This window comes from Propithecus coquereli, unplaced genomic scaffold, assembly GCF_000956105.1.
Source record: "Propithecus coquereli isolate 6110/MARCELLA unplaced genomic scaffold, Pcoq_1.0 Scaffold88, whole genome shotgun sequence".
Lineage (NCBI taxonomy): Eukaryota > Metazoa > Chordata > Mammalia > Primates > Indriidae > Propithecus > Propithecus coquereli.
In genome coordinates this window covers 7,070,659-7,092,204 of record NW_012155062.1, presented here as the reverse complement: position 1 = coordinate 7,092,204, position 21,546 = coordinate 7,070,659, and the positions used below count along the sequence as shown (strand labels likewise).

The 21,546-nt window shown below is 45.1% G+C and overlaps 1 protein-coding gene across 1 annotated transcript in view; it reads right to left on the bottom strand.

The window, feature by feature from the left end:
• NCK2 (NCK adaptor protein 2) overlaps positions 1–20,854 on the bottom strand; it is a 145,454-nt gene extending 124,600 nt beyond the window's left edge. Inside the window, exon 1 of the mRNA XM_012664330.1 lies at positions 20,746–20,854. The gene's annotated coding sequence lies outside the window, so the exon portion shown is untranslated. The remainder of the gene's footprint in view (positions 1–20,745) is intronic.
• Between the last annotated feature and the right edge of the window lie 692 nt (positions 20,855–21,546).

Below are 21,546 nucleotides of genomic sequence, written 5' to 3'. Positions count from 1 at the left end.
ACAGTCTTGCGGGACCAAGCTCCTAAAACTGTGAGGCCTACACCAACTCTGAGTAGTTAGTGTCACAACTGAACTGAACTCCAGGACATCTAGTTTGGTGTGAGAGCATCAGAGACATGTCTAATACGACAGCCACTGGCCACACACGGCTACTGAGCACTCGAGATGTGGCAAGGCCAGTTGTGTCGTGCTATCAGGGTAAAATACACACTGGACGCTGGAGACTCAGGCAAAAAATATATATATCTCTCATTAGTAATCTTTTATGTTGATTATATGCTGGTTATACTGGGCTAAGGAAGACATTATTGAAAATTGATGTACTTCTTTATACTTTTAAATGTGGTTACAAGAAACCTGAAGTCACACATCTAGCTCACATTTGTAACTGGCATTGCAGGTCTACTGGATAGTAAGTGCTGCTTGCATTGCCTTCATTTCTGAAAATACAGGCACTGAAACCCACTTTTTGCCTCAGATTTTCAATGCTGAAAGTAAGCAATTACCTGAGGATGAAGAGCAAGGGATGTGGGTAAAAATTAGTATTTAGAAAGTGCTTATTACATGCTAGGAGCCACCCAGCGTCTCACAGGACTTCACCCCAACAACTCCCTCAAATGATGACACCCTCCTCCTCCTGTCCCAGCCAAGAGCAGGAGATCTTGCACCAACAAAGGGACACAGCAGGGATTCAAAGACAGTGCCCCTGACTCCTCCCTGTTTCTTCCCACACAGGAGGGGGGGCAGACTTCTTCCGGAAAAGGCCTTATAAATATTTTAGGCTTTGCAGACCACACCGTCACAATTACTCAGCTCAGCTGTTCCAGCACAGAGGCAGCCACAGACAACATGGAAATGAACAAGCCTGGCTGTGTGCTAATAAAACCGTATTCACAAATACAGGCAGTGAGCCGGATTTGGGCCACAGGCCAGAGTTTGCCAACCCCTGCTCTACACCAGGAAGAAAAACAGATATTCTTAAATAAAATGATTCTATCTACCATCAGTGTGCCAAAATGTAACATCTATAAAGGTTGCTTTTCACGAAATACTAATTAGGTTACTGTTGCAATAGGAGAGGTCAAATTCTGCAAGTTAACTCACTTTGAGGCTTCTAAGCTGTTATGGGACATCACAAGCAGGACCCTTAGGTACTGTCACTAGAGGTATTGAGTTAATGGCAAACTACATTTGGTTCAATGATGTATCTGACAATAGGTAACATTAAAAGTATAAGCCAGAGGAATACAGAGTGGAATCCATGAGGTCAAACACAGAAAGGGGCCCAGGCTTCTGCTGAGAACTGCCCTCCTCCCCACAGGGGAGGGAAAGCACCAGCACCTCGCATTGGCATGTGCGTGGCCCTGCCCTAGCAGACCACACCGGAGATGTGGCGCACCTGAGCAGGTGTCCCCCAGGTGAGAGGAGTCCCACGCAGGCATGTCAGGGCCCTCTCTGAGACCAACTTCACCAGACTTCTCTCCACTCCCAGTTTGACCGTCATTCCACAGGCCGTAGGAAAATAGAGAAAAAAGGCTCCCGCCAGTCACTAAACTAATTTGAAGGCTCTAAAAAATATTAATTTGTAAGTCTAACTAACATTTCTCACTACAGATGAAATTAGTTTGGAAGGAACAAAAACCCCACCTGCCCACAAAGTGAAGGGAAGGTTTGGGGGATGGATCCAAGGCCAGTCAAGCTGCTCACCTGCAGACCCCTGTTCCCTCGTTGCTTCCCCACAGAACACCCTGAAGGGTACCAAGCAGAGAGATACAAAGGAGAACACAGCACTAGAGAAAAGGAAAATCTAAACGAGGTTTAGAGAGGGAGAAAGAAATACGTCAGGTCCTCTTCACCTCCCCCTCCCTCCAGGACCATCCACACTCGGACGTGTTCCAGTCGGGGAAGGTTCCCACATCCCGGGGTCTCACGCACCTGGCACTGGCTTCTCATGCCCGTCTTCCCCACTTAGTCCCCATCGGCACCGTCCCCCTTCAGTCTTTGGTTTCCTTTAAAACTCTTTTGCAGGGAAGACTATAAGGTGATTTCTACTCCACCTTGAACTAATTAGGAGGAAGTGTCACAAAAACCCAATAATGAACTAGGATGGCAATTTCAGGGAGTCCTGCTTGGCAGCAGCGAAGTCTGATCAAGAAGCAAAAGGAACAGGTCACACCTGTGTACTGTATTAGTCACCTGTCACTGCATAACAAATTTAGCAGCTTACTGCTACACACGTTTATTATCTCAGTCTCTGTGGGTCTGGAGTTTGGATGTGGCTTACCTGGGTTCTTGATTTGTTACAGAACAGAAGATAGCTGATACACATACCTACATAGAGACTAAGACATACACACACACCCTATTCTAAACAGTACCCTTGGAAGGCTGTTATGGGCATGACAAAATGACTAAAAATATTTGCCACTCTTTCTGAAGACATCTTTAAAGAATAGATTACCAATCAAAAAAAATAAATCCCATTACCTGTGTCTCACTTGGCCAGTGACTAAAAACATGACAATCCAACCCTACCACTGACTTTATGCTCCAAACAAGGCTCCAAAGAACAGTCTATTAACAAAAACTAAAGTCACAGAGGGAAAAGACGTGCCATAGCTGAGAATATTCCATCTGCCGTCAGGGAGTCCCTTCAAAGACCGGGCCACCAGCTTGAAAGCAGACACCAAGAGTTGGCAGCAGCGGGGCTGGCCTTGGGGTGACCATGAGGTAGTGCTAAATCAGTGAGCACTACTGGCAAAGTCCCCAAATTTCAAGGACTGTTTTAGAGCCGTCTTGTTTTAAAGGACACAGTAGTTGCAGTATGTACAAATTCTAGTTGATTTGTTTTCAAAACAGCAGTGACACTGTTTTATAATCACTCTGAGACATGGTCCTCTAGAATAGATCCACTAAAAAGCCTTTATGGAGGGGTCATTTACATTCTTGACTTTCAAAAGCAGCGCAGCTTGGATGAAATTGACACTTCTACCCTACTAAAAATTGGTGCAACCCTCTGGAAGGGCATTATGGTAAGATGTCTCAAGAGCCATAAATATGCCCATACCATGTAACTGCAATCCCTCTCCGAAGAATTTATGTTACGAAAATAATTCAGCTGGAGAAGAGAAGTATGCTCAGAGATGTACACAGGCACCTTATCAACTGAAGCAAAAATTTAAACGTCCAACTCAATGGACTGCTTACACAAGTGGTAGAACTTTCAATTCCGTGGGATGTCAGCAACATGAAAAAAATTATAAAGATTACGAATAAAGTAGAAAAAGTATTCATATTGAGAAGAAAGACATATAAAATCATATAAAACAGTTATTAAGGATGAACTGCTAATATGAAAAGTTTCTCTTTCATGGTGGTAAGATTACAGGAAGCATCTTCCTTCTAAAAAACTATCTTTAAGAGTCAGTATGTTATCTTTACCATTAAAAGCAAATCCACACCAAAAAAAAAAGTACCAGAAAAATATATCTCAGAAATCTAGGTTTTAATAAAGTACCTCTGTGTTCAGTTTGCACCTTCAGATCTTTTTACCTGCCATTGCTGCAAACCACACCTGGGAAGGCTAGGAGCATCCTGCCTCCCACTCGCCTCTTTCTCAATCACACAGGGCAGGCCATCAGGGTTTGAGGCAGCTCTGTGGCTGAACCTTGAAGCAGAACAGGCTGCAGGCTCCTGCAGGAATGCAGTCCTGGGAGGGTGGTCCATGGCAAACGTGCAGCACTCAGCCGCGCAGAAGGAAGCATTTCCACTCAAGCTGCAGCGCTAAAATAACTAAGGATGTGGTAGGCCTGCCCGCAGGCTCCCATCAACCTGCAGATGCAAAACCAGCCGAAGGAGTGTAGCTGTGGCCCACACTGAGGATCACTGCACAGACATGCAGATATAACACACCCACGTGAAAGCTCTTGCTTAGCTTCTCTAAGTCAGCTACCGCATCTGCTAAAGGAGGCTGAGGGTGAGGGCAGCCTCATGGGGTTGTGGAGCGGATCAAATTACACAAAACATATGAAATGTGTGGCCATGTTAAGTGCTCAATAAATATCAGCTATTATTATTGCCACATTAATACTTTAATAATGCACCTTCACACAGTCCATCGTTTTAAGGGAATTTCTAGCAGCTGGTATTTACAGTTCCACATGCAGAGAGACACAACAGCAAGTAATACATGAGCCAGGTTTTTTTTCCAAATTATTTTTTGTTGTATAGGATATTTCATTAAACGTGGAGTCAAAAACTCCAGGGACCATTTTGCTATAACACTCCTAAGAACCAAAAAGTCAAACTCTTTTACGCAAGAGATTTTTTTAAAGTCATTGACATTTTCCTGATACTGGAAGTTATTATAAACCCCTAAGTCTCCAACCCACAACACAACCCAGTTGCTATAACATTAAATAACCACAGATCCCAGAAGGCAAATTTACATTAGATTTTTTTTAAGCTAATAAATTGAAAATATATTTTCCCACTATGACAACTTAAATAATTAAATAAAATTTATGAAAGCAATGACTAGGCTTTTTATCCAATTTAAATAAAATTCTCTTTATATTTTCTTTTAGAGGATGGATTTTATTATATCCACTTTGTGGATGTTTTGTCATTACTGCATGACCGGAAAGAGTTCTGTTAGGCAGCAAAATTGAGTTACTCTTCTGCAACGCCGGTGTACTCCATCTCTGGCTGGCAGCCTGGGTCCCCACAGCTCCATCATCAGAGGACAAGACAACCTGGTCTCTGGCCAGGCCCTGCACCACTCCCACCCACCCACAGCAGACTGGTAAGGTCTAGGGACTCCTTCTCAAGGTGGCTTTAAGTGGCTTTCGTTTTATGTAACTATATTAATACAGTTATTAATATATTATTTAAGAAACAAATTTGAGATAGAATAATCTATGTGCTTCTTTATTAACACACTAAACAAGAGGGCATAGCAGCAGGTCTCAAAGCTAATATCAAAGTAATGATGAGAGTAGGCCCTATTTCAACACAACTGCAACCACTGAGATCTGATAGGAAAACAGCAGCCATTTCTCTGATGACCATGAATGTCACAGGCTGTGTTTTCTCCATTCATGCTGGAAGGAAATACTAAACTTCAGTTAAAACCTGGTGAAAATAAAAATATAAGTTTTTCCCACCCCAAGTTCACGGATGCCTTGAAGTCCATCTACTCACCACCAGAGTCCCGGGGTTAAGGACATCTTCTTTAGGGAATCACTCAAAACTTCACGCTGTGTTAGATCTCTGGGCCACGAGATTCAACAAATCCCTAGATTCCATAGTGCAGACTACAGAAGAGACTGAATCCCTTTCGAAGCAGACAGCTCTGTTGCTGTGAATCCTGGGAATGTCTGCTGATGTGAGGAGGGGGCCTGACCACCAGAAGAGTCTGGTTCCTGATGTAGGCCCCAGAGCTGATGCTCTGTCCACTCACAACTTGCTGCCTGTTTCCTCCAACAAGGCTTCTTTCAACTTGAGAGATGGCAGGAAATCTTCAGAGATCACCTGGTTCAAGCCCACTCTTACGTACAGAAACTATGCTTCCAACAGGCTTGTTCTAAGGAAAATCCAAGAACAGCCAATTACAGAAACACTGTCCTTGAATGTTTTCCAGCAAAGTGGGAGTCCTTGGTTTCAGGTCAAGTAATTCCTCTACACAAAGCCACCGAAGTTCACATTTGCAACCTTAAATTAACCAAAGCAAAAATTTAGAAAAAGGACATGATTTTTCTAAAAATGTAACAGAAATCTGCCAGCCAAAATAGAAAACTATAAACTTAAACACACAGGTATAGATTAAAAAGGAAATAATGTTCACAAGAGCCACTGCACGTTTGTACCCATCATTTTTTGATAGACAAAATGCATTACTACGAACTATATTCATATGAATGAATGCAATTGAGTCTGCAATCCATGTCGTTTTGGGGTGCCCCAACTGGCCTTCCACCCCCACCCGCAAATCATACCATTGTCATGGGGAGAGGGTGGTAACAGGAAAGAGAAATAGGCTACCAGCCTTAACTCTGACCTTCTATGTACCCAACAGAAAGGTCAGCCACTCCTCTCTCTCCTAAAACATTCTCTGGAACCTTCGGTCAGTCGTCCACTGGAGAAAAAAAGGTCCCCTTCAAGTGCCTCCCCAAGCCAGCTTCTGAGCCAAGTCCCACCCTGCCCACACCTCCGCTCACACACACACCTGAGGCCTCCCCCAGCACCTGGACAACCTTGCTAGTGCAGCAGAGACTTGGCAGGCTGGTGTGTCTACAGGTGGGAGTGTTCCTTCCAGGACACCGGGCCTCTGGTACAGGGTTGGGGCCACTCCACAAGCCCAATCACTGCCCAGAGCTTTTTCAGGCGGCATCCGAGACGAGTGCCACTCAGACCCTCTCCAGGCCACTGCCCTCCCGCTTCAACTAAGGATCTGCTGGTGAGCTAGACGCTGTCTCAAAGCGCATCAGACACGTGGAGTCCATGAAGATCTGCTCCAACCTGAACACAGTCCACTCAGGGTCTCAGTGTCTCTCTCTTCTCTCACATACAAAACCATTTTCAGACAAACTTGACATTTAAGGACCTCCCTACTCTGGTCCAAACTGTCCTTTCCACTATAGGGTTTTCAGCTGTAACTCCAGTTTCTCTCTGTGCTGGAACTCAGAGACCATCAAACTAAGGATAAGGTTCTCCAGCAAGTGAAGGAATGACCTTGGGTTCCTACAAAGCGAGCCACTCAGATGGAGACCACCCAAGAAGTGGTTAAAACTGTGGGATTAGTCAGGACAGAGTCCCTTTGCAGAGGAGCATTGGAACTAGATGCTACCAGCAGGGAAGAGGCTGGAGGGCAAGGAAGGTGGTTGGGGACTGACTCCCGAAGGCAAAGCTATACATTCAGAAGAAAAAAGTTAGAAGGGTTCAAATGCTAATTCATAGCAGAGGTTCCTAACTTTGAATATGCATCACAATCACCCGGGGAACTTGTTCAACAGGAAGAATTCCAGACCAACCCATCCCAAGAGAGTGAGTCAGTAGGTCCAAAGCAGGTCACAGGAATTTGCATTTCTACATATCCCAGGACCACATTCTAGAAACCGTGCTGGAGAGCCATCCCATCACCTCCTTGCAGAGGAGGCCAAGCGGCCTTCTACCCCACTGAAGATCTTGGGGGAATAGGTAAACCTCTCATACAGAATTCCAATTAACTAATGTGGATACAACCCCTCAAGGAGATAGAGCCTAACTCTCTGCTATTAAGCAATCTCCTTCCAAAGACTACAGTATGCAAAGAGGGGAAAAGAGTCACGGTACAGTGGAGAAACCTACAAACACTGCCCGGCCAAGTGATCACGGGCAGCAACAACAGTCACAGCCGTGCTGACTGTGTGCACCCTCAATAGGAAGTGGTGAGAATGGCACGTTACCTCTGTGGTCTCCTCCCCAGAACCCACAACTCCAGTCTAATCATGAGAAAAACATCTGACAACTCTCAATGAGGAGCATTCTATAAAATACCTGACCAGAGCTCCTCAAAATTGTCAGGGTCATAAAAACAAGGAAAGAGCTGAGGAGACATGATGACAAATGCAATGTAGGATCCTGGATAGGATCCTGGAACAGAGAAAGGATATTAGGTAAAAATTAAGAAAATTCAAATAAAGTATGGACTTTAGTTAACAATAATGCAACAATATTGGTTCAATAGTTGTAACCAATGCACCACAGTAATGTAAGATGCTAATCATTGGGGAAAGTGGATGCTGGGTATATGGGAAGCCTCTGTACTATCTTTGGAACTTTTCTATACATCTAAAAGCTATTGTAAAATTAAAGGCTTAGTTAGAAACATATATGTGTTATGTGTTTTTACATGTAATATTACATATTATATAAATGCCTATATGCATAGCATAACATGGTTGACTTTCAACAATACCAAACTGTACTTTGGAAGTTAGTAAAACGCTCTGCTCAACAAAAGTAGATAAACATAACTATTGATGAGTTTAATACACTAGCATAAAGTTATTATATGGTTGAAATTCAATACAATTTTTTGCTGTTCTTCAGAGAACACTTGTGTACCTGAATATGCAAAATGATAAATGTACTGTATGAGTTTGCTCTCTTGCTCTCTTGAATGAGACCAAACAAGGACTTACACATTAAATTCTCTCCTTCTGAAGGCCCAAGAATCAAGAATCTACATATTCAATCCATCTCCAAAATTGCATCATGAAACTCATATGTCAAATTAAATTCTCATTATTCTCAAATTAAATTCATTCAAAACACTAAGCATTAATTACAGTCTATCACTAATTAATTATAGTATATCACAAAAACCATTTTACACTAATCCATGTCACCAAAACCTAAAGGAAATATAGACTGATTCAGTGTAAAAGATAAATAACTAGTTATGATTTTACTTGTTTTGCATGCTAGCAGTAATTTAGTTCAGATGCTAAACAGAACTTAAATGCAAACACTGAAATCGGCCCACCTCTGGAAAAGAGCTTCACAAGGACATTGTCAAAACAGCACTGTAATCGGGTGACTACACTGGGCAGAAGTCAACACTGCATTTTAAAAATACAAAAAAGAACATCTTAATGAAATAAAACAGTTTAAGTTTCAAAGGAAACACTTTAAATGAGACCATAAGTAGGATACAAAACAAATCTATAAAACGTCTGGACAGGATTGAAATGCAATATTCATTACTAATCCAAGTAGTAATTTGATTAAATAAATCTTCTCTAGATTAAAATGTGATGGCATAATGCATTTATGCTATTACCAACTTAAAAAAGGAAGTATTAGTGTGCTACCTGACACCAGCATTCCATTAAAAGCACAAACAAGTAGTTTTATTCGTTTTTAAGAAATAAATGTCTTAAGCAAATAAACATATAGAGTTCACATTATCTGAAAATTATGGACTAGCTGACCCCAAAATCAAGTGCTCATGGTAAAGCAAACTGAGGGTCTGACCCTCACCCAGACCCTGAAATAAGAGCGCAATCCCGGGATGAGAGAATAGGGTAGTCTGCCCCAGCTGTGGCGGCAACCAGGGTTTACAACTGGCATTCGGGAATGTCTCTGCTCGGGTCACAATTCAGTCTCCAGGCTGCCTGTGCACTGAGGAGCTTCTGAGAATCTTGAAGAAAATATCATCCTTCCCCAGAGTACTTCAAATGAATTCTACCTGGCCTGGGGCGGGGCAGGGTGCAGATTTCCCATGGTGTCGTTCCCCACACAGAGATAGCAAACTGTCATTTTATATACTTGTTAATTAGGATTAGAGTTGACTGTGAATTTGTAAAACATCTGCACTGGTTTGCAGGCTCCCTGAGGGCAGGTCCTTGTCTGGTTCCCTGAGGTATTCCACAGCACCTGGCACAGCACCTGGCCCATAGCTGGTATTCAGTAAGTGTGAACGGTATGAACACAATTTCCTGGGAGCACGACAAGGACAGCAGTCCCATTTGTAAACTGGATCAGGATGAACGATGCGGCTTTTTCTACATCTCTACATCCATACTCTGCCAGCCCTCCTAACTAGATTCAGATAAATGTAACAGCAACACAAATTTACACACAAGTCAGCTCATTCCATGCTGCTTTGAAGAAAAAAAAAATCCCTAATAATCACGCAACTATCCCATCCAATTTTAAAACAGGGAAAGTCAGAGCTATAAAAGGTCTTGATGACCATTAGCAGCAACCCCAAGTTTCACGGAAGACAAAACAGAGGTGAAGAGAGGTTAAAAATTAGGTGTGCAACTTTAGCCAAATGAGTAGCAGTAGAAAAGGAGAACCTACATCTCTGCTGCTCATATGAATCAAGATTTTTGAAGTTCGGACTTAGACTAGCTATTAATAAAGTTCAGAATGACACTGTTTGAATCCAGCTCCCATTGTAATGAAAAGTCAAGAAGTCGCTGCACAAAGGCAAATGTTTTATTTGAAGGAGAAGATTTCAATAACACCAATGCAAAGCCATAATTAAGACCAGGGTCTGCAGTCTAGGTTTGGGGCACCCCACACCCCCACAGTGTGGGCCTTAAGTCCGCTCATGGCCACTCACGACAGGACCCCTATGGGCCAGTCACTGTGCCCGGTGAGGAACCCGCACCTTCCTCCTTTGCAAAAGGACCGAGTGACTATGGCGCCCCCCTCCTCCACCACAGGGCAAGAATCAAGTGATAGGAGGCCAACACAAGTAACAGATACGTACATTGTTTCACAGCCCACAACTTGAGAACTTTCACTTCTGTCCAAAGAATCACTACTAATCTTTCAGAAGACCCAGTCCATGTGAGATGGGACAACTGAGGGAAAGAAAAGATTGACTGTACTTCTAACTATCTCCACCAAGAAAATTCAAAAATTTACAAAGTGCTGGGTTTGTGTTTATCCTAGTAACCGAACAGGAGGAGAGGGGATGAGAAGCCACAAAGTCAAAAGGAAGAGCACTGTGACAGGAAATAATTTATACAAAATGCATCGCAATGAAACCAAGAGAATTTCTAATTGACTCTTTTCATTCCTAGGCTTATCCTACTTGATCAAGTAAGAGTGCATTTATAAAGAAAAACATCCAGACAGCAACATCATATTCCAGACCAGCTAATAGGCAGCTTTGCAGACACTGGGAGTCTGCCACGAATAGCCAAATTAGAATTTTCCCTTTCCTTTTCCCTTTGTAAGGTCTAATTTGTGATATTTTTGTTCTCTCTCCCCTGAAGAGTTTACTTTAGAAAGATACAAAGAAGGAAATAAAACATTCAAAAGCTAACATATGTGACCAGCTCAAAAATTATCAGGCTCAACCTAGAGTCCCATGAACCTTAGTAATAACAAAAACAAATGTTTTTCCACAATCACCGACGTAAGAGTTCTGAGCTAAGAAAGCAGATGTCTTTCATCAGACCAAACTCTGAAAGTAATAGATTGAAGAACGCCCATTATTTCTGCATCAGTGGGCATTCTAAGGGGAATGTGTTTTTATCACATCTCAGCCAGATATCATAATGTTTCCTATAAAATCGGCATTTGTATGTCTATGGTCCAAATATGTTGATTATAAAATTAAAAAGCAATGTATATCATACTTTAACACCAACATCATTACAGATAACACAAAAAACATGGTTCAAAGTCAGTTACAGTACAGTTTCTCCTTTACATATTTAATGCAGAGATGTACAGTGTTTAGTTCTCTAAATATGTATTATTGTTCACTATGTTTATTAAAAAGAAGAAAAAACTGACCTCCGAAAGGTAACTGTGTGAAAGAATACATGTGCCCTTGACTACAAACACTGAAACAAAGCAGCACAGCATTCATTTATATCAAAGTTGCTTAAATACTGACATTTTGAGCCAGTTAATTCTTTGTCGTGGAGACTGTCCTGTGCATTGGAGGATGTTTAGTAGCATCCTTGGTCTAGCATCCCCCTAAATGCCAGTAGCATCCCCCAGGCATGACAATTAACAATGTCTCCAGACGTTGCCAAATGTCCACATGGACAAAACTGCCCCAGCTGAGAAACCACAAATTTATAGACATGGGTTCCAGTCTCAATTAAGCTTTTCAAAATACTAACCTTTAAAAAGGTATCTGTGTATTTGCAAAAGTGAATTGCTTCTATATCCCAATCCAAATCTAACAACTAAGATCTAAAAGTGAATGAGAGGCTGCGTGTATTAAAGTGCATTTAGTTGAAAACATATTTTCTTCCTTAGACATGGAAGCCTCACCAACCAGAGACATTCACAAACAGAGAATCTGCTTCTTGTGGAAGACGGAACCAGCTTCACTAACCAGAGTGGCCGAGGTCCATGAGGCACTTGACTAAACCAAGTTTAAGAAGCAACACAATCAACACTAGACACGTAATCTATAGGTGATCAATCCACGGGGCTTCAGTTCTACCCGGGAAAGCTTCAGAATAAAAATTACAACAGCGGAGGGTCTGACATCCACCTCCTTTGTTTTTTTTTTTTTTTAGATAATAATGTCATCATTTCTTCATAGTCGCCACTGGGTCTTGTCTACCAAATCATATGAAACAGGCCTGGTGAGAAAACTATGAAAAGGGAACTGAAGGCAGATGGCTAATTTAAGGGAAGAGAATCTTCTAAATCCAAGCGAGGTGGGTCCTAAGAAGACAATACTGAAACATGTAAAGGGAAAACCACGAGTGCAGGTAGTGGAGACAGACAGGAAACAGACTGAATTTAAGATACATGGTTGGGTGGGGAGACTACATGAGGTCAGTCGCACACAATGCGAAAAGTAGAAGGGAGAACCAAAAGAGTTAAAGAAAAGTGGAAATGAATGGAAAGGAAAATCTTTTTTTATAGCTATCTTGCTAGATTCTGCTCCTAAGTTTCTTTAAAAAACATCGGGTCACGTGATGAGAATTCACTATTCACCTATATCAAATTTCCAGAAAACCATCTCTAAAATAACTCCCTGAATCTCTTATTTCTTAGTCTCTTAAAAATACTCAAGCAGTTTGTGGTTTTTATGTCAATGTCCCCAAGCTGGCTTCCATCACTCAGAGCAGTAAAAAAACGGCTGTTTAATTACCACAGTTCAGACCACTCCTCTCTCCCTCCCCTTGAAACACACACACACACACACACACACACGCACACACACACACGCACACACACACACACACACGAAAACAGAAACACAAGCTTTTAAAGTGATTGTCCTTAAAATGAACACAGCTGGCAAGAGAGAAAGACTGAAAGAGACAGCAACTGCTCTCCTCTTCTGGGTCCAAACGCAGAAGCAACATAATTAAAGTATTTGTTGACTTGCAGACGTCCTTAAATACTCAGCCAAAATGCACAAGATATTAAACTGAGACACATCTTTTAGGGAAAATCGATGGAGACACTGATGGACTTTGTCCTCTAGGATGGCCATGGCGCCTTTCTGGCATTTCACTGTGATCTTGAAGACTTCAAACATATTTTTCAATACCTAACCACCACCACCATTGCTGGGAGAATTATTAAGCTCTTTAAGTAAATAAATCTTTGCTGCTTCTCATCCTGGAACCTGCTACATACAGAACTGGCCACACGAGAGGCAGTGTGCTTGCAAATCTAAGCCTGTAAACTGAGAGAACCTGCGAGTGGCAGCCCATCTGAAGCACCGTGCGCGAGCCTCTCCCAACAGACACACCAGGTCGTGGTCGTATCTCAGCCCCATCTCCTCCAGGGGAACACTGTCCTAACCCTCTCATGGCCCCAAGCGTCCTCCAAATATGGAAGGGTAGGCTTGGGATGGTCTGGCACAGACTACACTCACTCAGAAGGACAGCTGTGTCAGAGTTCCCGTCGGAACGTTGTAGCAGCAGTCTCCCAAGAATCCAGACTGAGACTTGACCTGGCCTCTCTCGTGACCTGAGAAGTAGATTTCAAAGTCATCTTGCATTTCTTCAAGACCTGCCCAGATGTCATAAGCGCACAAAGGAAAAGGATACGGTATATTCAGCTACAAGGTCTTCAGCAAGAACCTATCTACCTACCTTCTCTTGAATAATAGTAACTCATTTAGAAAAAATAAGTCACTGTTATTTCAGCATTTCGGCTGCTGAAAACGGCCTTGCACAAGGTACCTCAGGGGGCCACATGCTTCCTCGGTCCCCACTGTGGCAGAAACGGGGTGGGGGCCCACCACACAGCTATTTATGAAGAGGCGCATCACACAGGCATCCGCAATGGCACCTACACGGCTGGCTTGCAGGCCTCACTGGAGATGAAACACTGTTAACAACAGAACTTCCCCACTCCCCGGGGGTCACTGCCATTCCCTCCAGCAGCGGTTCTCCCTCCAGGGAGTGCTCATGCTCATTTCAGAGTTGGGGGACCATCACCCTGCCACACGCAGCGAGGAGGGCCCAGACCAGCGCTGCCCACGGTGTCTTTCTGTGACCTTTCCCAGCTTCCCTTCTGTGACCACTGGGGCAGGTATTAATTACTCATTATGCTCTTCCAAAGTCCAGGGCCTCCTCTACCACTTGGCTGATAAGGGGTTCCCATAATGAACCAGTATCCAAGCTCCACACCCTATCAGTGATTTTCCTCAAATCTTAAACCATAATGAAAGTTTATGGTTCTGCTTTCTGCGCTGTCAGATACATCTTAGTGAAGGGATGGTGGCTAGCTTGGTCGGTAAGAGTCTGAATTCCAGGCCCACCACTTACTAGCTGTGGAAAGGCCGTGCCTCCCTTTCCTCATCCATGAAGATAAAAACAGGAAGTACCACACTGAATATCTGTGAGGATTCGATGCATTACTATTACATGTAAAGTGCTCAGAACCATAATTGCAATGTGTGATGTGTGCAAGTGTGCCTGTGTCCATGTGGGAGGGGAGAAGCTAATGATCACTGAAAAAAAAAAAATACGAGTTTAGCTTCTGTACTTATGGATTAAGCACTTGACGTGTATCAGAAATATGTTGAATACTGATACCCAAAAAGTTATTTTACATGAATAATTTGATTTCTAGAATCCAAAACACATTTTAAAACATTTGTAAATGAACAAGGTATTTTGATTACATGTATTCAATTATTACCAAATCTGATTTTAGTGCTCTAAAACTGCTTGAGTACGTGAAATATCATATTATTCCTTATACTTACAAAGGTTTACCTTTCCCAATAAAGCATAAAAACAATTACCATTATTATTATTCTACATTGGTTCCACTATGCCTTTTTAGCCATCTGAACTTTGGAAAATATAGAACAAATGAAGTTTAACTCACGAGAAGTGTACAGACCTGCATTCCCCAACATAGATGTCATTTGCCACACGTGGCTACTGACCACTCAAATGCAGTGAGAGGGAACCGGGATGTAATCCAAACGTACAATATTCGCTGAATTTTGCAGACCTCACGCAAAAAGAAGACTGGGAATTATCTTATTATGTTTTATATTGATTACATATGGAAATACAGTTCAGATACATTGAATAAAAGAAAATATATGGTGAAAATATCACTTGTTTCTTTCTATATTTTTAATGTGGCTACAAGAACACTTAAAATTACGTCAAATTTGCAGCAATATTTTAACAGGACAGCCAGCATTGCTCTGACAACCCATCAGTTCAAGTGGCATTTGTGGGGAAACACCCCATATTAGAACAGACACACACACACACACCACTCTCTACTCCTCCCATAAGGGAGAGCCGGGCTCACGCAGGCTCCATGCAAAGCTGCAGTTGGGCAGCTGTGCCATTACTGCAGGCGACAGCCCTGACCCAGCCTCAATGGGGAGAAGTCTTTGAAAACAAACTGATTATAAATTTTGCTGTTTGGTTATCACAATTAGCAAACCGCTGCTCCATGTGTGGCCTAAGATGACTTAACAGCACAGAGTGTATGTGGGGGCAGGAGATGTTTAGAGGCTGGGGGAAAGGGTGAGAAAGCCCAGTTGTGCAGGTCCAGACCTGCCACGCTGGGAATTTGGGACACTGATGGGAGGACAATGGTGAGACAGTGTGCATGGGTCATGGCCAGACCTGAATGTCAGGGCACAGTGCACAGGAAGGACCAGCAGGAGTGGCTGGAAAGCTGTTTCAATATCCAGGTAAAAGAGAAAAGAGAGCAGGGCTGAGATGTCAGCGACCTTCGGAGGTAAAATCAATAGCAGCTGATAACTGGATTTGGGAGGTGAGGGAGAACTCAAAGATGACCGGGTGAGCCAGTGATGGGGAAAATTACTGAAAAGACAAGCAGGTTGGGAGACGGTGCAAACAGTTTGGGACACTCAGAGTTTTAGGTGGAATTGATCAGTAAGAAGTTGGCTATTTCATATGAATGAATGAATGAATAAACAAGCAAACGAAGCATGATGAACACACAGCTGTGAAGCTGGGCAGTGGTCAGTCACACAGACATCCTTGCCCTATATTTGAACAAGGCAAACTGGCCTAGGTCAGTCAGAAGCACTCATGCGGTGCTCACGGCACACCCTACCAAACCCTGTCACACACATTCCATGAAGAGGTATTGGCTCATGTGGCAGAGATGGCACAGTCCCAGCAACGGCAGGCCAAGAGGGGATGGCCTATCTGCCTCAGGTGGCCACTGGCCCACCCTCTCACTTTGCTCCCTTCGTCCAGGGTCCAGGAAAGGTTTTTCTTGCCATACAAAATCCAACACTTTCCATATCTGAGATTTTATTATGGTTCCAATCAGAAACCAACCAACCAAAAAAAAAAAAAAAAAATGCCTGTAGCTGAACCTACATATTCTGAGGGGAAGCACCACAAATGGAATTAAGTCAAGATTTTTCTCTCTCTTTAATCATTCTATTTAAAATCTGACCAGCCTTTGGAAGGCCAGTGCCAAGTCTTCTTCCTGTTATGGGATGCTATAACTAACACTTAATGGTTGACATTCCCTCCTTATTTCTGACTACTCTGTAACCATCCCTGGCAGGTGTCTTCAAATAAACACAGATTCCAGATCTGGGTGATGGAAGCAACAGGACTTCCTACAATCATCACTCCTGTTTTAGAACACAGAGTTGCACACTGTGGTGGACTGAACTGTGTCCTCCCCCAACCCCGTGCCAGATTCATATGTTGAAACCCTAACCCCCAAGTGACTATATTTGGAGACAGGACATTTAAGGAGGTAATTAGGGTTAAAAGAGGTTATAGGGTGGAGCCCTGATCCAATAGGACCAATGTCCTTATAAGAAACAGAATATTAAATATGATGGCACATGCGAAGAGTACTTTACAAACTATAAATGAACACACATGCATTAGTATCTATTATTCTTTTTCATTATGCCATTTTAATCTTCATTAACAACTGGCCGGCAAAAGCATCTCGTTTCCCAAAAGAAGAAATTGCAATAGCTAAATTCTGACTGTAATTGAAGCTTCTTTTCTTAGAAACATTACAAATATTAATACAAATAGTAGAAAGAGGTGGGGTAACACTAAATAACTAACTTACCAGGCCAGGATGCCAAATGCTCTGCCCAGAATTTCCAGTTCAGGTTGACATGAATAGACTAATCTACTGAAAAGTAAAACACTCAGCCAGCCCACCAGGTGGTATGCAGTTGAGTTTGGTTTTGGTTTAGTTTTTTTGTTGTTTTTGTTTTTAAGTTTAGCTTCAGGACTACAAATGATTCATTTGACAGAGAATTTACCAAACAGAGAGGCCACCCAACCAAATTCTCCCATTGCCTGGACATTCTGAGGACAAAGTCTTCCACAGTGTACAAAGGTTCTGAGCAGAGGCACAAGGATTCTGGAGGTCTCTTGTCACTAACATCTCAGTGGGAGCCTAGAGCCCCCATAACAACAGGCTCATTACTCAATATTCACATATACAGTAAAGATTAGTTGCACATTTGCTGTGTATACCATATTATACTAAGTGGCAACACCTTTCTGTCCCAAGGAGTTTAGAATCTATTAAACACAATACGAACACAAAGAAACCACAGGGAAGAATGCCACGAATGGCAAATTGGGAACACAAAGAAAGTGCTGTGGAGGTTCAAAGGCAAAGTCATCCCCTCCAGTTGGGAAGGAGTTGGTAAGACTGTGGGGAAAAAAAGGAAAAGGAGATGACCTTGGGATGGGTGAGAACTGTCACTGAGGAGGCTGAGCAAAGGAGCCCAGAGGGCACAAGGGGGCTGGGCAGGGACACTGCCAGCTCTATCAAGGAACTTTTTCATCTCCACGGCGTTAAGGACTGAGATTCTTGAGGTAGGAACTTAAGTGCCAGCACATGCTTGCACGCGCAACGCGTGGAGGTATAACTTGCCAATGTCAATTTACCTTCAGAAATAAACATACCTTGGGATATGTTCAAAGCAAAATGCAGGAAAAGAGAAAAAAAAAAGTCTAATTTTTCAATTGTGCTAATAAAATGGCCTAAAGAAATAAACTATTTTTACTTTAGCTGCATCCTTGTGATAACCCATTAAAAGGCTGTCTTGACCTCCTTCTGAGTTGCCTTAACTCTGGCACTTAACACACATGGTATCTTTTTTTTTTTTTTTAGCTTAGACCCTTTGAAAATGTGCTGTGAAGTGTTTCCATCACTCATTTTAAGAAAGAGAAAGCATTTGGAAGTGCTATTTGCAATGCCTCTGGATGGGAAAACTAATTTCCTAAGCCTCTGCAGTGAGCTGGGGGGAGTTTCCAGTTCATTTGTGAAAAAAGTTAGCTTACTTGTTTTCCCAAACATCACTCACCACCCTCCCCTGCAGTTCCAGCAAGCAATCTTGAGCTCTTCAGTCATTAAGCCTCATTTTTAATGTCAGAGAACCATTTCCACAAGCCCTGTCTCCCCCAGTGCACACTGCAAGCCAGCACGAGCAGTTAGCAAAATTTGTGTCTCGTAGAGCAACATGGCCTGATCTAGCCAGGGCACATTTAGCTAATGCAAGTGATCAAGTAAAGGACTCCAGATCATTCTGCGCAATCAGGGAGTCTTAGGGTACTTTAAAAGGTTATCCAGTCCGTGCACATGCAAGGAAGATTTCCGGTGTATTTAATATGGATGATAGTGCATTTCTCAAATACAATACTGTGTACAGAAGATCTGCTGTTTGTCAGAAAAGCTCAATAACCCCCAATGTAAATGGCAGAGGTTAGGAATACGGCAGGGTCAAACAGAGCAGGGATGAAGAAGATTTAAGCACGCAGCGTGCAATAAAGCAAAACCCAAAGCCTGAAAAGTGAGCACAGCTACTTGAAATGCGCCTTAAACAAGCCTCTCTGGCTTAAAAAAGGGTCAGTTTCTCCACAAGTGGGCAGAGGGGGTTATGGAGTAGTCAACTCTCCAGATGGCAATTTGCCACTCAATTTCATCCTGTGTTTCCTGATCAATCCCCCTGAGTGTTTCTGCAGCAGCTAAGCTCAGAGGCCAGGCGGGGCCTCCAGACAGGAAGTGAGCCTGGCACCTCCACAACTTCCCACTGCTGAAGTTCTCAATTTCAGCCTCAAGTAGCTGCCAGAAGACCACTGGGATCCGGCCACCTTCTTCAATCAAAACCACACCTAACCATCCTCTAGGAGAGAAATACTGAGGGAGGATTTCCCCTCCGCTCCCTTCTTCACAAACTGGTAACCCGCTTCTCAGGAAATTCCTGTTCCAAACATCGAAACACCTACATCTTGAGCCCAGTCTCCGGCCTAAGTACGTTTCTTCTTTGCCCATATGTCCAGTGACTGCCATTCTCTTTATATAAACCCTGTACTTGCTTGAATCCTATTATTAATTCACCCGTTCATCCACGGTTGCTTGGAAAGTGAATTAAGAGAGAGTGTTCAGAAGTTCAGTTTAGATCTGTGTCGGTAAGTTAAAGCGCCCAGGTTAATTTCATTTTCAGTCACTTTTAAGACTTGAAAACCATTGTTAACAACTATATGAAAAACAGTGGCATGAAACACACCCCGAAGTACTTTCATTCCTACACAAGATCTCTTCTGAGAAGCGGGGACTGGGCAGGGACCAGGTAGGGACTCCCCTACCTGTGGGTCCCGAGCAAGCCACGCCCACTGGCCTCTTGGTTCAGTTTCTTTTAGGGTCAACGGAAGGAGTGGGCCTGTGCGATGTTTCAGGCCCCGCCAGCCCAGACTGGGGCCTGCTCATCCCATTATGCAGACGCAAACTTGGCAGAATCAGCCTCAAACCTGTTGGCAAAATAAACAAAGCCAAATAAGGGGGAAACTGCCAACCTGAATTCTCTGAAGTGGCCGAGGCCCACTTCGCACACGTTTCTGCTTTGTCCCTGCAGCTGTTACGAGGCCAGTTTAAGTCAGGTGCCTGGTGCCCATTAGCCAATGCCCCTAGCACCCTGGCGCAGACCTTCAAAGCGATCCTTATTGTCTATAAATTAAAGCGCTTTGCAAATTAAACCCCTCTACACAATGCCAAGCTAACTGCGCCGATAATGCAGTTACCGGTAATGCCTTAAAAGTCACACATCAAATTTTTCCACAACCACTTGGTGGTTAAATCGCCCTGAATAAACCGAGAGGGCAGAGCGATTGTGAGAAACTTTGGTTCAGGTGGCTGTGAGAGAGTCCTGTAAATCTGGGGCAGGGCGCAGAGCCTGAAGCCCGGCACAAAAGCGCCCTTCGCCGAGGCGAGGACCTCCTTTATGTGATGTGACAGCAGCTTTGTGCGGGATCATAAATAGTTCTAATAAACACAGCAAGTTCTCCGGCCGATCACGGCCTCCCGAGTCCCTGCGCTGGGGCCCTGCGACCCGCGGCTATTCTTCCCCGGCACACGCGCCCAGGCGACCCCGGACACCGCACGGTCCCACGCCGGCTCTGGGCTCAGTGCTCGCCGCCGGCCCGCAGGGCGGGCGCAGCCTGTGCACCCGGGGGTCTCCCGTGCTCGGGCCCCGCCGCCCTGACCCCTGCCCTGGTCCCCGCCCCCACGCCGGCCCCCGAGTGTGGGGGTGCCGGGAAGGCGAGCAGGAAGGTGCGGAGTCGGGAGGTGCTGGGCAGTCCGCGGCCAGGGGCGCCCAGGCCGCGGTGGGGCCGAGGGCACCGGTGGGGCGCGGAGGAGACCCGCTCCCCCAGCCCTTTCCTGGGCGCGCCCCGGCCCGCGAACCCCGCCGCGCTCCCAACTCCGCCGAACGTCCCCAAGTTTGCGGCCCCCGCCCTGCGCCCGCCCGGCCGCGCTTACCTAGCCGTGGGCCGCCCGCCGAGGCCGGAGGGCAGCGGCGCGGGTCCCGGGGCGGCGGCCGCGCTGCGCCCGCCCAGGCGCCGCTCTTTGTCTGCGCCGCTCCCTCCTCCCGCCGCCGGGCGGACGCTGCCGGCCCGGGCGCCGCGAGCCTCCCCGCCGCCGAGCCCTCCCCGCCGCCCGCCGCCCGCTCGGCCGCGCGGCTCCGGCCTGACGATCCCCGCGGCGGCGGCGGCGGCGGCGGCGGCGGCGACCCTCCCACGGCGCGCAGCGCCCGCCTCCTCCGCGCTCTTCCTCCTCCTCCCGCGCTCCTCCCCGGCCGCGCCGTGACGCCGCCCAGGGGCCGGGCCAGGCCGGCGCGCGCGGGGCGGGGGCCAGAGACCCACCTGGGGGCGCACCCGGCCGCCCAGCTCCGCGGCCCGGCTCCAGCATGCGCGCCACGGTCGCGCGGGGCTGCGGGGTGCTCCGCCTGGGGGCCGCAGCGCTGGCCTCGCGCCGGGGGGATGCCGGGGTAAGGACGGGGTCCCCACGCCTGAAACTGCTCGCGCGGGCGGTGGGTGGCCGGGTGGGTGGGGACGAGAGTGAAATACAGGCAGCAACTTCAAGCCTCAGATGACTGCCGGGTGGTCTTTGCATCTTCTTTTTCGCTTGTTTGATTTTCTTATCACGACGCTCGAGTTGTTTGGCGTCCGCCCCCCTTCCCGGAAGCATTCCCACGGCACTCTCGGCAAAGCAGGCCTGTTGTCCATCAGAAAAGTGACTTACATAAAAATGTCACTTCCTCCCTGTAATTGCTTGTGGGCA